The 17,593-nt window shown below is 34.0% G+C and overlaps 1 long non-coding RNA gene across 2 annotated transcripts in view; it reads right to left on the reverse strand.

The window, feature by feature from the left end:
• Nucleotides 1-16,980, reverse strand: part of LOC135837358 (uncharacterized) — a 294,134-nt gene extending 277,154 nt beyond the window's left edge. For both annotated transcript variants that reach the window (XR_010557172.1, XR_010557173.1), the window contains exons 1-2: nt 15,595-16,980; nt 11,913-12,051 (exon numbers count right to left, since the gene is read on the reverse strand). This is a non-coding gene — a long non-coding RNA (uncharacterized LOC135837358). The remainder of the gene's footprint in view (nt 1-11,912; nt 12,052-15,594) is intronic.
• Nucleotides 16,981-17,593: the final 613 nt, after the last annotated feature.

Here is a 17,593-nt window from a genome sequence, read left to right on the forward strand (position 1 = left end):
CGAACAACCTATACCACTCGATATACGCGCATCAAAGCCTCGTTTATCCGCGAGACAGGTGCAGTACAGGGTATATTTGCCATATATGCGGTCCCTGCCCTGCCCCCCGGCTTCATCTGTAGGTACATACATCGTTTCGGGAAAACCTCCCCCTTGTAAAAACTCCCACTACTTTTCTCAAAATGCTAAACTGTCGTCATTGTACGAGTATAAACCCATGATCCTTAAAGAGAGAAGAACGATCCGATAGGATTGGATTCGCATTGCCCTACACGCGATGAAGATGGTACGAAGATGACGATGCGATACGTATAGGTATCAAAATCACTATACCTATACGTAATTCAATTCTGCCTTCTTTGCTTTCTTTTCACCCTTTCTCACCCTGCATGAACATACATGCACCTAATACCTAAAGCATGCAACCTGCTAGGGCATGATTATATCCACCAATAAGAGAATACGTCCCCCTATGCACCCCCTAGGACCCTACGTTGAATACCGCCCTCTTGCATAAAAATTTCCATCTACTAAAGCTTGGTTCGCATTGAATTGCCAATAAATTGGAATCTTACTTCGCGAAGTTGAAATAAAAAAGATTTATTTCGTAAGTGAACCAGTAGAGAACTTATATGTATGTAGTGAAACGCCAGATCACCTAAAGGTGATGGTGGCAAGGTGAAAGATCAAATTTACCAGGAGGAGGAGAAGGTTGAGGTTGAGGAGAGGGTTAGTACCAATGGAGAACGTAAAAGCAAAAAAATATCCTCTGAGACAACCCCCCCCCCCGCTCTTCAGAGGTAGACTGTCCTGTGATGAACCTGGGGATTACCAAGGGGCCCCAGACACCAAGTGGTCTTCAGGGCCTCATGTTTATACTAAAAACATACACAAAAGCCCAACATTCAATTTAAAGCAAAAAAAAAAATTAACAAATTTTTCAAGAACATTGTTTTTAAGCTATCAAAAATTCGAATTTTTGAAAACTTTTGGCATCGCTTTCCTCGAGGCAATTCCTATCTCCTCAAACGAAAAAAATTCCATATTTGAAACTTCCATAAATTCAAAATCGAAAAAAATATAAATTTTTCTAATAAGCTCAACTTGATACGAGTATTAAGTCAAGGTGTCTACCAAAATTTAATATTCAAGAATCGCGACTTTTCGCAATTTTTTTTCCAGCACCCCCTCCCCAATTTTTAACGAGAAAAAACCACTAGGTTTCCAATAAGACTCACACTTTTTTGTGGGGGGAGGGGTTTGGGCAACTTTACTAGTTTCCATGTGACATAATAAAATGTATGAAATACATACTCCAAGGACATGGCAAAAAATTTGAGCGAATCCGGGGTAAACTGTCCTCTTTGCCCCCCTCTCTCGACGGTCCTGCTCCTCCAGCAATCTAACAATACTTTCCAGAAAATTATAATAGGTATTCTTGAAAATACACATACTTAAATGCCCTAAAGGAAACGAGAGCAAAATCACTCGAAAGATAAAAATTCACAACTCCTCAGAAGTGAAAAAACGTCATTTTTGATGTGAAAAGTCAGTTTTTCGACCACCAAAACTCAAACTTTAAGCTTTTGAAATTTTGAATTTTTATGGTTACCTATTTAAAATGATAATTTGGCATTTAATGGTAGCACTAGCTACGATTGAAGCATGGGATAATAATGCAAGAATTACGATAAAAAAATTCATCAAAAATCAAGTATTATAATAAGGTAAAGTACCAGTTATGGATAGGTTTTTTCAACAATTTTTTTTGGGCCCAATTTTGAACCTTTTTTTAATCTGATGGTTTGTATGTGTAAAGTGAAGCTTTCTGCACAAAATATATGAAAAACAAATTTTTTTATCGAAACCTCTATTTTACAGAGCCATTCAAAAAACCCTCAAATTATCCGCAACCGGACTTCAGGCCCGGTTGCGGATAATTCAACCATTTCTTATGAAAAAAAATACACGCGTTGAATACACCCTAAACTATCATACTATCTTGTCCAAACAGAAAAAAAATTTTTTGGTTCCAAGTTTTTCAAGAAAAAAAAAAGTACCAATTGAGGATAGAAAAATCCATTATCCGCAACCGGGCCCCATCTGGAATAAGTTCAAATTTGGTGCTATTTTGCTATAAAACGTATTTTATTGTAATTAAAAAGAATCAAAGCTATATGAACTTGAAAAAAAAAAAAAAAACAAGAAAAAATTGTTTTTACAACACTTAAATAAGTGAGTAAATCAGCATACTCTATGATGAACATCAAATTTCAACTGGCCATAGCGCCCAAATTCGTCTATTTTCTCTAAATTGATCTAGAAAATAAAAGCCCGGTTGAGGATAGGTCCGAGCTAAAAAATTTAGGGCCCGGTTGCGGATAGGTCCCGCTTGAGGATAGAAATTTTTTTTTCAAATTTAGAAAAAAATTTACTGGAAATACAGTCTACACCATAAATAAGTAATGTTTAAGCCACACTAGTACTCAAAATTTGAAAACATGCTCAAATATCACACATTTTATACCTCATCAAATAAGCATGTACCAATGTGACTAAACATTCGCGAAAAATTTTGAAACCCTCAAAAACGGATTCTTTGACTTATTTGCTATCAGAATAGTCCACCAACCGCAAAAAATAACAAATTTATTTACCTTTTTCCATTTTTTCAAAATTTTACAAAATGAAACACCTCGAAAGTCACCGAAAATTTTGCACTTTTTTTTCAGAATTTTTTTATTAGGACTTCGGAGTTGAGAATCACGATGTAAAGTTGTACACATGTTAACCTAATAACGAAGAAAGAGATATCATTTTTTTTTTTTTTTTTGGTCACATAGAGCGCTACAAAATGATTATCCATAACTGGTGTCGATATCCGCAACTGGTACTTTACCTTATATGAAAAGTTAATAAAAAACGAGAAAAATTGGTAGATTTTAACTTGATAAGAAATTTTTATTTTCACGAATTTACACACACAATGTTTCGGCACACCGTGCCTTCATCAGGTGATGAGAAAAGACTGACGCTAGTGGAATAATACAAGTACGATGAATCGAGTAAACGAGATAAAATTATCTAATTGAAATGTACCAGAGCTTTATACGAGTCGAAGCCTGCCACATCGGTCTTTATTAATGAAATTTACAACGTAGCTTTAGCCAACGATTATCCGTTCAAAATGATAGAGTCTCAAATAAAGGCTTTCTTTCAACCAAAATCTCCCTCTGTTACTCACTCTGTCAATGAACCAAAAAAATTTGTAAGTATTGACTATGCAGGAAAAACGTCTAAAAAAATAGAAATGTTGTGTAGGCAGGAGGATTCGGCTATCACTTTCGCTTATAAAAATTCGAACACCCTTAGTAAAAGAATTTTCTCTAACACTAAAAATAAAATTCCCCCCATGAGCCAGAGTAATGTTGTATACAAAGTGACCTGTAACAACTGTAATGTTGATTACGTTGGTGAAACAAAACAGCATCTCCCTGACAGACTCTATAGGCACAATTTGGATGTTAGAAATGGAAAAACTAATACTGCTCTCTCGGAACATGCTGCTAAATACAATCATAAATTTAATTTTGACGAGGCTAAAATTTTACACAAGGGTTGTGAGAATTTGCAAAAGAGAAAAACTACCGAAGTCCTACATATTTTAAGTAATCCGAATTGTATCAACAAAAAGACCTATGTGGCAGGCTTCGACTCGTATAAAGCTCTGGTACATTTCAATTAGATAATTTTATCTCGTTTACTCGATTCATCGTACTTGTATTATTCCACTAGCGTCAGTCTTTTCTCATCACCTGATGAAGGCACTGTGTGCCGAAACATTGTGTGTGTAAATTCGTGAAAATAAAAATTTCTTATCAAGTTGAAATCTACCAATTTTTCTCGTTTTTTTATCAACTTTTCATATAATGCAAGAAGTTTTTAAAATTTAAAGTCTGGACGATTTTTGCGACTTTTTGGTGATTTTTATGGAAACAAAACATTGCAATATGTAGCTTGACGTTTCAATTTTTTTTAAACTAAGAGGTCATAGGACTTCAAGGGATCAAATTCAAAAAGTTTATAGATATCTGAACTCAACGCTTTCAAATTAGCGAAAATCAATGTGTCACATCGCATTCTCATCATTGGTCAATTTTTTAAAAAATGGGTGGGGGTTAAACTAAAAGTGAATAGTAGAATATTCGAACTTAGTATCTTCGAAATTTGAAGATGATATGATTTCTTGGTAAAAAGAATTTTGACCACATTTTAGACAGCAAAGAGCGGGGGCGGGGCGGTTGGATAGATCTGATCGAAAAAATGAGCCAATGCCTAATACATATTTTTTTCCGAGTTTTTGAAATATGGTTTTATCAACTTTTGTACTTGAAATGAAAAGTTGATCTTTCTTCGTGAAAGTTAGTTGCACGATTTAAATCTTCTACGTATCTAGACCAAACTTTTTTTTATCACTAAAATATTTTTCGAAATGGGATCTTCTGTATGTATGTAGGTATGTAGGTACTATGTAGGTACTTTGAAAGAAGAAACTTCAACTATTACCGAATTGAAGACTATGAGTTGTAATACTAGTTAATTTTTTCAATCACAGACCCCTTTGCCCCCCACCATAGTTTGAAATACGTGTGGTCAAAATATCTACTTGCCAAAAAATAAAATGTGGCAAGTGACGCGCCAAAAAATTTGAAAAGAAAAACATTGAAATTCTTGAAAAATTATTTTTTACTCGACATAACTAAGTCATAAAGGTACAGGCCTCTCCGTTTTCTTCGCCACAAACTAAATTTCACAATTTCGAACCAATTTGACGTTTACAATAATTCGTCTCTCTGAGATGAAGAAATTAATTGAGCAATTGAAAATTCAGTTTCAACGTAAGAAGCCCTTCCTCTTTCCAAAAAAAGATCATTCTGAAAAGTTCGACTTATTTTAAAGATTTTTCTCCCTGCCTCCTCTCTCCCAGCCATTTCTTAAAAATACGGTCACAGCATTTAGGAATGTTTTTTGATTTGTTTTAAACACCTCCCTTCTCCTCCCTCCTCATTTTTCAAGCAGTTTCTTCAGATGGTTGACAGGTTGAGCGAAACAAAAAAAATTCTAAAATTAGCTTATCGGAGAAATTGAACTAAAACTAAAATCCCCAAATCTGCTGAAAATGATGAAATTCGACATTATTGAGCCAATAAAGGACGAGGAAATAATATTGTTTTTACTGGCTGAGTAGATAATTAGACAACAACTTTGATTATTTTTTCAATACCTACTCGAGAATAATTTTTCAAGTACATAATTGGAAATAAATACCAGGGTGTAGCCGGATGGAATTGCTAAAACGGTGAATTTTTGTTTTTAGGAAGTATTCGTCGATACAAATGAATCGCCACAGGTACTTATAGATTGGAGGGAAATTATGAAATTTAATTTTGGCAGCAGATTCGTTCACACGTAGGAAACAATTAATATTGATCAATTTTGTACAAAAAATACTCATTCAATACAAAAATACCAAAAAATGGCATTTTATTACTGAAAAATAACATTTCAAACTAATTAAAAATAGCCAAAAATTCACAAGAGTAGCTACTAGCTAAGATCTTACATAGTCTGAGAAGTTTTGGAACGCATTTTCTAAAAAAGATTCAACTTTTACCGATATCAAAGCCCACTACCCTTCACGAGTAATCAGTTTGTGAGACTGTTGTTCAAATCATTCCAGAAGTGACAAAGGAGCGCACAAAATGTCTGAATTTGCTCAAGACACCCCCTCACTCCCCCCACCTCTTATAAGTATCATCTACTCTACTTTTCTGAAACATCTTACGTCACTCACGCCTACGTATTTAATTTGCATTAAGTACTTAGGACATGCAGGGCACATACCACATACCTTGCATTTTCTCAATAACTGCATGGAATATAACTGCACAGCTCATTGCCAGTCCCATATGACGTTCATTTAAACGCATTGATTCAAAAAATCGCGAAAGCAAGATCAAACTATTAATACGAGTACAGTATGAAATACTCTCGTGTCAAATTTCGATAAAGAACGACAAACAAAACGTCCCCCTCTACAAAACCATTGACTAAATTCGCGAAAAAATACCCCACAGTACACGATAAAACAGCGAATTATGCGCGTATACGAGAGAATTTGGTAATTATGGCATCTTATACCGCATTTTTTTATAATTAAAAGACGTATCTAATATCTATACACGACATTACAGCATCGAGAAATACGAACAAAAAATCAACACGCATAATAGAGAATCGTATCTTCTATTTTTGATAACGATAGCGTCACCTGAGTCATCGCCGAAGACATTTTGTATTGGATATAGGTATCAGGTACAACTACAAATGCTCAACTTGCGATAAGATTTTACACACAAAGAATTATGATTCATGTTTTTCCTTTTATATGTAATTTTTTCGAACATTCGCACTTACAGCCTAGCCTACAGGGTGATGAGAAAATTCGGAAAAAAACTTTGATATCTTGACAGGGTGTCTGAAAAGTTTTGAGAAATGTTTTTTTTTTTCAAAAAAATCAAAAAATGTGTTACATATTAGATAATTGTGTTTTTTTTTACAAAGATTTCGGCAGATTTAGAATCCATGAAAATCCGCCAGGGTACTGAGGGTAGTAGGTTTTGAAAATGAATTTTGGATTTTATGTACTTAGAGGAAGAAGATTTTTAAGTTTTGAAAGTTGGTGAATGGAATCTAAAAAGTGCTTTAAAAAAAGATTTTAAAAAACGTCCAAAATCCAGATTCTCGAAAATCTGCCAAAATCCATGTAAAAAACTCATTTAGGTAACCTTAGATATTATAAAAATGCAAGAGGAAATTGAAAGCTGATGTGAGGGACTTTAAAATATCCACGCAAGACGAAATTTTTATTTTTGAAACAAAAAAAAATCAGGATAAATTTTGTCAAATTTCTTTCTTTTTTCACAAAGGATCCTCTCGGTCATTTAGTCACCGATTTTGCTTCTTTTTTTACCAGAGTAGTTGTAAAATTTGGCACAAGTGGGGATAATGGTGATTTTTGAACGTCTTTTTTTTTTTGAGAAAAGGCGTAGAAATCCCGAAATGAGAGTTGCACTGTTACAACTCTGGAACTGGAAATCGTATTTTAAGACCATATTCCAACTGCCAATGCTTTTGTTGGCCCACGTTTAACACAAGTGAGAGAAAGTGTATTTTTTGAGCTCAGATTCTTTCAAAAAATGGCCCAAAAATATCAAAATGTGCAATTTGGAAACATATTGGGCTGCAACGATTCTGCGACTCTTTTTTCTAGGTCATATTCCAACTATCAATGCGTTTCTTTTGATATGTACGAATGAAAAAAAAAAATATGAGGGGGGGGGAGAATTTGAAAAAATACCTGAAATTTCAAAATGTGATCGGGCATTTGGGCAACTACAATAATTCTGAAAAACCCATTTCTAGATCATATTCCGACCAACGAAACGTTTTGAAGGCCATTTTCGACAAGAGAGGAAAAAAAAATGTACTTAGTTATTTCTGAACCAAAATTTTTCAAAAAAAAAAAAAAAAATGCCTCAAAATATCGGAATGAGGAATGAGGTAGGTAGGTAGCTTCAACTCGGGGAATATTATTTCTAGAGCATATTTCAACTAGATACCAACACTTTTTGGGGGTCACTTTCAAAATGTTTTTTTAGACTTTTTTTTTCAAAAAAAAAAAATTCCCAAAAATCTAGAATGTGCGAATGGGCGACTAAATAAAACTCTGTGAATTTTTCATAATGGTCAGATATGAACCATGTAAGTCTATCGTTTTTTGAAGGCCACTTCTGACTAGAACAAAAAAGGCATATTTTTGACAATTCATCATGTTTTTTGGAAAAATGCAGGTCCCAAAAATCACAATTTTTCTCTTTAAGCTACAAAAATTGACGCTGGGCGTGATTGTAATTGAAAATGAAACTAGAAATAACACTTTCTCAAATAACAACTGACGGTTGAATTTTTTATCGGTTTATACATAAGTACAATATTTGTAGACAACTTTGAAGCATTTAGGATCCTCAATTTTCTTTTTTTTTTGGTGAGCTGCTTTTGGTAAAATGGAATGAGCAAATTGGTTGATCAAGTGACAAAAGGGCTCCCTTATTAATTAGTTTCATTCCACTCCGTTCAATTCAACATGAATCAAAAACCTGTTCCCAAAGTCCACATGATCAGTAATTACACTCCTCGTCACTTTCAGCCACACATTTCTCTCACATCCCTATCTATGTACATCATAAAATCCAAACAGGAACTGCTCGAAACGTCACATTTCAAAATTCTCGCACAAGCCAATTTTCCTCCACCATGAAATATCTTTTTCTTCGAATTGATATAAACGTAGCAACTCGTATATGCAATAAAAAAACGCGATAATACGTAATTTTTTGCCATCCATCTCGAACTACCCCAATCTTACTCATCTTATTACCTCATTTAGTCCTTCTTCCTTCAAGGCTATAAATATAGGCTACACAATATCTCTGCACATAGCTGGAAACTTTCAATACACCGCAGCAGTTGCAAAAGCTTCATCTCCAAAACTAACTAAGCAGATAATACAACCGGAGTATAACTCCATCAATCAAACTATAGTCTCTTTAAATCCTCCGTCGTAACACATCTTATTACATTTCGCCGGTTATGAGAGCGTATAGCTTTGGCATGGTGACGTGGCTTGCGAATCCGCTGGCATTAACAGCACACTCTAAAAAATGAGCCCACGATAAAAAAGCCAGCAGGGTGTAGCGGAGCTGGAATTATACACTGAAAAAAAAACAATCGCAAAGTGACGCTTTTCAGGCTTGATTTTCTGCTAACGTAAGTTGTCCATGTTCCTCAGTATCGTCTTTTTTGTAGGTAGGTTTACTTTTCATTGCGAATTATTTCAATTTCCAAAAAAAAAAAAAAAATATGACTTCAATCTGCCATCAAAATTAAATTAAGCCAAAATACCAAAATTGGGTGAATTTAGTTGAGACGATTTCGACTGAGACTTTCACGAAAATCGAGAGAGGGGATGAAAGGGCAAATCAAAACTATCGAATATGCCTAAAAAGATAAAAAATGAGCTTCTGGAACTTCCGAAATTGATTCAGAGCTTGGTCCTTCGGAATATTCGGCCAAATGATCAAATTTTGATAATTGAATGAGCCACCACTGTCAATTTTGACACTTCAAAAGATTCGAAATTTGACTCCCTGATGAATTTCCCATCTCGAGACACCTTCTTAACAGGTGCCAGGTCCTTCGAGTAGGCAGATCAGATTTATAGGTAATATGTAGCACATGCCCTGTAAAATTGCCTTGTTAAATGGTTACATCCCAGTCATAAAATAGGCGGGATCTATACGTAAAATAAAAAGCGCCTACACTTTTATTTAATACTGTTTTCTTTCTTTTTTTTCCTCCTCGTTCTTATTCTTTTCTCTGCTATTTTCGATAAAGATGAAGCGCAAGAGAAGGGGCTTGCTGCACATTTAAATTTTAAATTCTTCGCCTTGGCGCGCTCTGCGCTTATAAGCACAGCTTGTACGGTTCCGATGGTTTTTTATTAATGTACAACATACAAGAGTACGCTTTGTATATCCATTTTGCCGCCACCACCACTACGCCGAACTATATAGATAGGTATACGGGCTCTTCGCCTTTCTGTATACTCTGAGCCCAAGAACAAAGTGAGGAAAGATGGAATGCATAAGTAAACGCCGCAATCCAATAAGTTAACTTTTTCCCCGTGAACTGGTAACACCTCGTATAACCGGCTGAGTACACGGAAAACTTTCATAAGCTTTTTCCAAAAGCTTGCCAACGTACTCGTATATATACGAACTATAGTCTCGTATACCTACAGCTAAAACGCCGCCAGGTTGTAATACGTCGTGTTCTAATTCGCGCAGCCAATAAAAATCTTAAAAGGATTTAATTTCGTGCGAGGTTTTTTCTTCAACCCTCTTCATCGTCGTCGTCCCTTTGAAAGCGTCGAAAATGCTAAGACGTTGAGAAAACGATATAAGAAGAGGGTGGAGGAGCAGGGGAGGTGATTTTGTCTTCGCCGGAGTGTATGTTAAAATATGCGTTTGAAACTGAGACTCATTTCTTTTGTTTCTTTTTTTCTCTGTACAGAAACACGTGTAATATGTCGACGTAAATAAGAGTAGGAATTGTGTGGGTTTGATTTATTGAATTAAATTCGTAGTTACATTGAAGAGGTCCTAGTTGCCCCAAAATTTCAGTGATTTTTCAAGAAGATGGTCGAAATTCAAAACTGCAGGTGGACAAGATGTAGTAATTCAAAAGTGTAATCTTTTGACAAACGTTAATCAGAAAACTCATAATTCCAACGTCATTCAGAAGTTCTACAGTCTCTAAAGAAATGAAACCCAAAGACATCCCCCTCACCCCCTCAAATGTATCAGATCAAAAATATCGTTATATCGAAGCAGTGATTTTTTTAAAAATTATTTCAAGTTGACGTTAATTTTATCCTTTTAAAAAAAATCATCAAATTTTTGAAAAATGGTAACACTGATTTTTCCAAAATAAGAATTATTTAAGTAATAATTACTCGTAAGTATTTAAATGAAAAAATTGTTTCAAAATTCACCAATTTTACTCACTTTTTAAAAAAATGTAGGGTGTTCTGGGGCCACTTTTGCAATTTTTTTAAACTACATATTTCGAGAAGTTTGGCTTTACTTCCAAAATCATTTTCATTTTTTCAAGTAGGTAGTACAAAACAAACCACCTCCAAGGAAAATTTTACATCATGAATATATTTTTTAATCAAGTTGGCTCAATGCTTAAAATTTTAAGTGAACTGGCAGAATATCAAAAAGCCATTTTTGAATGATTTTAGCTACCTATTCATTGATTTGTTTTCAAGTTCCCAAAATTCGGATTGAATAATTATCTATAGAAGTCTATTTCAATGTGGGTAAAAATGTCAGAAATTCACAAATTCTCAATGTCTGACATTGAAACATTTTTTTGGGGGGGGGGGGGGGGTCAATAGTCTAACATAATACCTACCAAAATATCAAAAATTGGTGATTTTTTCAGATTTAAAAAAATCTAACAAATATCATGAAATTATCACCATTTTGTTCAAGTTCATTAAAGTCAGATGAAAACATTTTCAAGTTTTTGAAATTGATCAAATTTTCCCCCAAGTTTTTAAATATTGAAATGAGGGGCGGGAGTGTGGCAATTTTTTAAAGTCATCAGCTGCAAGCTTCATAAATTATTCTACAAACTATAGATACAAATGAGGTTAAGGATACAATCCGGGGAGGGGGGGGGTGTCTTTTGAAAGCTCCAAATTCAACACCCCCAAGAGCTAAACATGTTTCATCTCAAAAAAATTTCAAATTGGAAAATAAAGTAGGTACTCCAATCACATTCGAGGTACATATCAGAATATTAAAGCTAACTAATTAGGAAAGAAGAGGAAGAAAATTCTCAGAAAATGTTGAAAATTGGTATTTGTACATTTGATCGTTCACAAATTAAGGAGAAAAACGCATTTTCAGGAAATAAATCAATGATCACCAAATTTTATCATGATTTTATTTTCCATTCACTGCACTCTTCTTCGACACAGAAACCAAAAAATGCATAAAATGGGAACCGAACAGAACAATTTTGACCTCACCGAGCCTATTCAAGAGAATTTATGCAGACCGGAAATAGCAAAAATTTGCCTTATTCGACGATACTTTTCGGCTGAAATACATTAATACCTAATCTGCATGAAGTCAGTAAGGACTTTTGGATCCCACAAAATAACTAAACGAATTCTCAAAAAAAAAAAACAAAAAAAAAAACACAAATTCATCACTTACCTTTTCAGATTCTCGACGACTGGACTCAACTCGACGGTCTTGCTCAGATAAATTCTTCTTTCGACGACGATTTACGAAGTACAGAACGCGGACGCGGTTGTTTTCGTCGCTTACGAGTTACGAATAAATAATATCAATCCTGAAAAATAACAATACCATAAGCCATTCAGAACATACTTTATATTTTATCGTCTTTCCAAGCCAAGTACAGCAATACTTCATCACTCATCGAAGACGTGGGTCAAAATTTGAATCGAGAGAAAGTAAACTCAGTATAGCTTCACGATTTTACTTTTTCTCCTGCTCAAAATTTATTCCCCACGATTAGTGTTGTAGAAGCATTGACTTCCTTAGCGTGGAAAGGCTATAACATCTTCAAGTACATCCATAGAAACTAACTCCAGTCAAAATTTAACGATCTTGCTATCAGAATTTTTCTCAAATTTAAAGTATCAGAAAATAGAGGAAAAAACCAGTTGCCAAAATTTGTGCGAAATTTCACAATAATTTCAAATACTCGATACCTTATTAAAATTTAGAAATTTGTTCAGAAAATAAACTTCAGATAATTTTTTAAAAAAGCAAAAAATTCTGATCGAATCTCAAAATTTGACACGTTTTCTGAGGATCATGCATTACATATTACAATATCACTTTGTACGAGTAACTATATACCTACAAGTATGTAACTGTAAAACGGGTCAGGGAGGATTGACTTTTCAGATGGATCGACAATTCGTCAAAACAAATCTTTTTAAAATTCGAAAAAACCAGCTTACTGTCACAAAATCAGAAATTTCTCATCACAATCAGAATTGGTTGACTAAAAAAAAACTTCAATAGTCAAAAGTGGCTTCAAAGACTTTCAAAAAATGGGCAACTTCATTTACAAAACTTTTTCATTCTCTGAAAAAATTCTAATCTCTTAATTGACCCAATAATCATGCTTCACTCCGAGAAATGCGAATCAAAGCCCCCAAATTCACCGGGAAAACCCCCTTCACCTCTCTTCGAAGTTCGAACCCAAGGAGAACCTCTCCTCCTTCTTCTCCTCCACTGAACTATGCAAAAAAACATCATAGAACTCAGGAAAATACGAACTAAATATTTATCATTATCGATGGGAAATCCCAAATTTGATTAGATGAGACCCCCCCCGCCCCAAACGCCCAAATACAAACACAATGCGACCATTCATAACAAGAAACCAACAATCACACTTCAATCATCAAAAATTAACGTACCCTATGTAACTTACAATAAAAATCACATAATAAATTCAAGAAAAATTGTCATCGTTTATTTTCATTTGCACGTAAGTAAGTACTAATCTTTACAAATCCAGCAAAACATACAAAAAAAAATAATATGAAAATAAATAATTGAATAAAATTTAAAAAAATGAAAGAAAGATCATAATAACACAACCAGCAAATCAAACCATCCCGTATATTGTAACATTTACCTTCGTAATGGAGCATATCACAGTGAAAACTCATGTTGGTGGGGAGGGGTAGGTATGAAGAAGGGCCAATTTATAACAACACGTTTGTAACGATCTAAATTTTCATACGTTTCAACAGCCAACAGGTAATTCATATGATCATCTTCAGCCAATTATACTGGTCAAAAGGGCGAGAGGGAGAGGGGACAAGAGAAGAGAAAATTCGACACAAATTATACATCTTTCGCATCCATTTTTCTAGAATTCGAAAACTGGGTGGTTAGAGGAGAGGAGGGGGCCCAAAATGAAATGGATGCCACAAAAAAAAGAACTCATTAGGTACCTACTACCTAGTAAGTAAAGTGCATACGTAGTTCATTCGATTAAAATCCTCCAATGACAGCATTCGGATGTGATGATACTAACGTGAGAAGGGAAAGACAGGAAGAACTAAAAAATCACTCCCCAGTTGAAATTTCCCTCACAGCAGTTTCTTCTTTCAAATTATATGTTTTTTCCAAACCAGAAAATATATTGATTACGAGAATTTTGAAGCATGGTTTTTCGAGCTGTTTCACAGAGGACATCCTGTATAAAAAATCAGGAAATAATATGTACTTGTATTTCCATAAACACTTTTTTCAGCATTTTACTGAAGTAAATTCGTTTTCAAATAATTTTTCAGCTGCATCAAAACTGCAAAATTGTACTGAAAATATCATGATGAGAAAATTTTACAGTCGAAAAAAATGTTGCTGGAGAGAGGAGAGCGTGAGAATGAATAATTTTAATTATATTATAACACACGTACCTACTACCCACTGAACGATTTTCAAACTGTTTCACAGCAAGAAAGAGACAAAAAGTCTCATACCTATCTGTACTGAAAAACATATCAGGAAGGAGGAGGAGAAAAAATTCCACCGATCGATTCTGAAGAGTGAAAATCCATTCTTTGAAAACTAAAGCAACAGAACTACTTCAAAAAAGCTTCTAATTCGAACCAAGCAATGATGAAATATTCAACGAAAATTTCATTTCAGGAGGGTGGTGGAGGTGAAATAATCTCCACGATCGATTTCGAAGACTGAAAATTAATTCTTCGTAAACTAAAGCAATGTAATTATTCTAGAAGAGCTTTTAATTCGAACGAATGATGAAATATCCTGCGTTAATTCCATCATAAGAAAGTCAATTAATACATAGAAAGAATTAGAAGGAAGGCGACAAAAGACGGCCGAAGAGGCGAAGACCAACGTTGCACATGAAAATACAGATTTCGTTTTCGGTAACCGAATTAAAACCGTAGCTATCTAGAGTTGCTTCGTGATAATGGATGAATGGCAACGTTAATTTGTTGGCTAAAAAAACTATAATGAAACAAAGAACTACAAATTACAATAGCAAGGTAAAATGGACATTACAACAATGTCAACACTTCGGTCTTGACAAGAGTGACACCGTTAACCAAACCGAAATAATAAAATGACAGAATCTCGAAAAGTATCTGTGATTGATATACGTTCACTACGATGGCTCCAGCCTCCAACGAAGCGAAATTCTTCGGGGCAAATTGACAAATCTTGTATGTACGATGAAAATGGAATAAAATACTACGAACTTATCAACGAATATGAAGATGACCGGAATATAGCTGACTCGAATCGGGAATCGTTTATGCGGACTGATAATATGGAATTGCATCGTTCAACGTTCATACTTACTGAACTTCTAGCTTCATCGAAGTATTGAGATTTTACTACAGAGTTGAATCCGTATATGAATGTAAAATTGCTGCGATAATTCAAAGTCTGTAACCAAAAAATCTGAGAGTTGTTCAAATAGAGGTTTTGATTTTGATCTAGTAGCTGATGGCGATACCGATGGAATCTTCATAGGGAGAAATACCAATACCTTCTCGATTGTATACCGTATACTTACATAAGGCAATACAATATTTAAATACACTATACAGTCGCAAAGGCGAAAACTGTTCACTGCAGAATGATCACTAAACGTTCGACAGTTAGGTACAGGAATAATTTTAGTACCGTACAGTCTACGTCCAGAATATGGAGAAGTTGCTTCGGGAATATTCGGATCCTGGATCCAATTATTTAGCGATTAAAACGTTGTTCAAAAGTACCTAATTTCGAGTTGAGTTGGAGTTTACATAAAGATTTTACACAGCTTACAAGTTTCAGTCATTTCATACTTACGCAGCATAATTAAACTTACCGGATGATTTGTACACTACGATGTAACTATAATGTAACTCTTTCTTTACAATGTAAGTTAGATAATAAAGAAAATTAATTAAAAAGTCACTATTTTATAAATCTTCTTCTTTTCCGATATTTTTTACACAAGCGGTGGTGATAAAAAAATTAATTTGTTGTCAAACAAGACTGTTACCGGAGCTGGAAACGAGAAATTGGCAACAAATTTGTAATTTTTGATTTTTTTTCGACCGAAATCATTTTGAAAAATTTATTAATTTGATTTACTCATTCTATTTTATTGTTATTGATTTTTTAACGCGATAATTAATTGATAAAAAATAAATAAATGAAGAAATTATTAATCATCAAAATCGAAGTTACTTCGATGTTTTGAGTTTCCTTGAAAGTACAACACTGCGTGTTCGACGTCACGCGACGCCTGGCCGAAATGCCGCGAATTTTGAATTTATTTTTGAGCATCAATTAATTCCCGTTTATTTTATTTTGAATTAATTTTAATTATTTTCAGTTTTTCACTGAAACAATAAATTCATCAGCTAGTGTAATAATTAATTTCGTTTAAAAAATTTTTAGTTTAGAAAAATTGGTTTCCCCTTTCCGGCTTTCCACCCCTTGGGTGTTTGCAAGTACTTAATTATGGAACGTTTTTCAAATTTTATGCAATTTCAAAGTCAATTAGTATACTTGGTTCAAACTTCAAAGTTCAAAATTACTTCAAATTTCATACCTCTGAATAAAAATAAAAATGAATATCTTCTGATCTGAATTCTTAATTCAATTTTTTTTACGTAACACAACGAAGTTTATTTTTTCACTTCAAAACTTAAAAAGTAGAATTTTACCTACCAATTTTTTTTTTTTTTTAGAAATTTTAATGCAGAAAATTAGAAGAAAATGGGCAAAATCTTTCAACATTTTAGAAAATGGGTCCGGGGCAAACTGTTCCCTTTGCCCCCCTCTCAACGGTCCTGCATATGCAAATAAATAATAATCTCCTCCCTTCAATGACCTCTTACCTCAACAGCAGATCAGTGTTCATCTCAAGCAAAACAAAACCTGAGCTTCATTTGAACATAATCATCATTTCTACTGATTCAAGCTCATTTTTAAAAAATGACCAGAGGCAGAAGTAATAGGTACACAATTTTTTTCAATTTATTAACAAAACAAAAACGAAACTCTACATTCTTATCGTAGGTACTATACAATAATGACTGGTAACAATGTTACAATTATTTGGTCTGTTGGAACATTTTTAAGTAATATTATAATAATCGATACCTAGCACGAAGCAGCTGCAGCTACGAAATACGAATACGAAAGCTCCATTCACTACATCATTTTCGTTAATTACAGGAATAAGTTGATTCGTTTCATTGCGTGGATCTGAAAGCAGAGAATATGAATTTATGTAACATTAATTATAAAATAATTCAAGTAGGTATAGGAAGGTATTAAGTAGGTACAATAATAGGTACATAATTATTCAAAAATGTAAAATTGAAATTTGTTTTGATCTTTTATTTCTAGTTGAATCAACATTGAGAAGAAAGATGACTTCTTTAGAAAAATGACTCAAGCAAGGTGTTCACTACTTTGGAGAAATGATTTCCCCGAATTTTTCAGGTTTTCCAAACCAATTTTTCCAATTTTCCAGACACTTCTAGGTACCCTTAAATGGAAGGGCGGGGGGGGGAGATCAGTTTAGTAGACAGGAAACGTTAAATTTGTTGAAGCTAGAATTTTTTTTGGAGGAAACGTGAATGATGTTTTCATTTTTAAATAGAATAAGAAAAAACATTAAAAAAATATGATGAATGGAAAATTACAAAGTTTTTACAGAAATAAGTAGGTAAAAAAAAGCAAAAGTAATCATTTCAATTCAGCTTAAACGGGAGTTTTTTTTTTACATGGGCAGAAAACAGGTCTTTTTATATCAGTTACAGCAAAAATGGAACTCTTTGACAATTTTTGCAAAAAGTAGTACCAAAATA

Source organism: Planococcus citri, chromosome 2 (assembly GCF_950023065.1).
Source record: "Planococcus citri chromosome 2, ihPlaCitr1.1, whole genome shotgun sequence".
Classification (NCBI taxonomy): Eukaryota; Metazoa; Arthropoda; class Insecta; order Hemiptera; family Pseudococcidae; genus Planococcus; species Planococcus citri.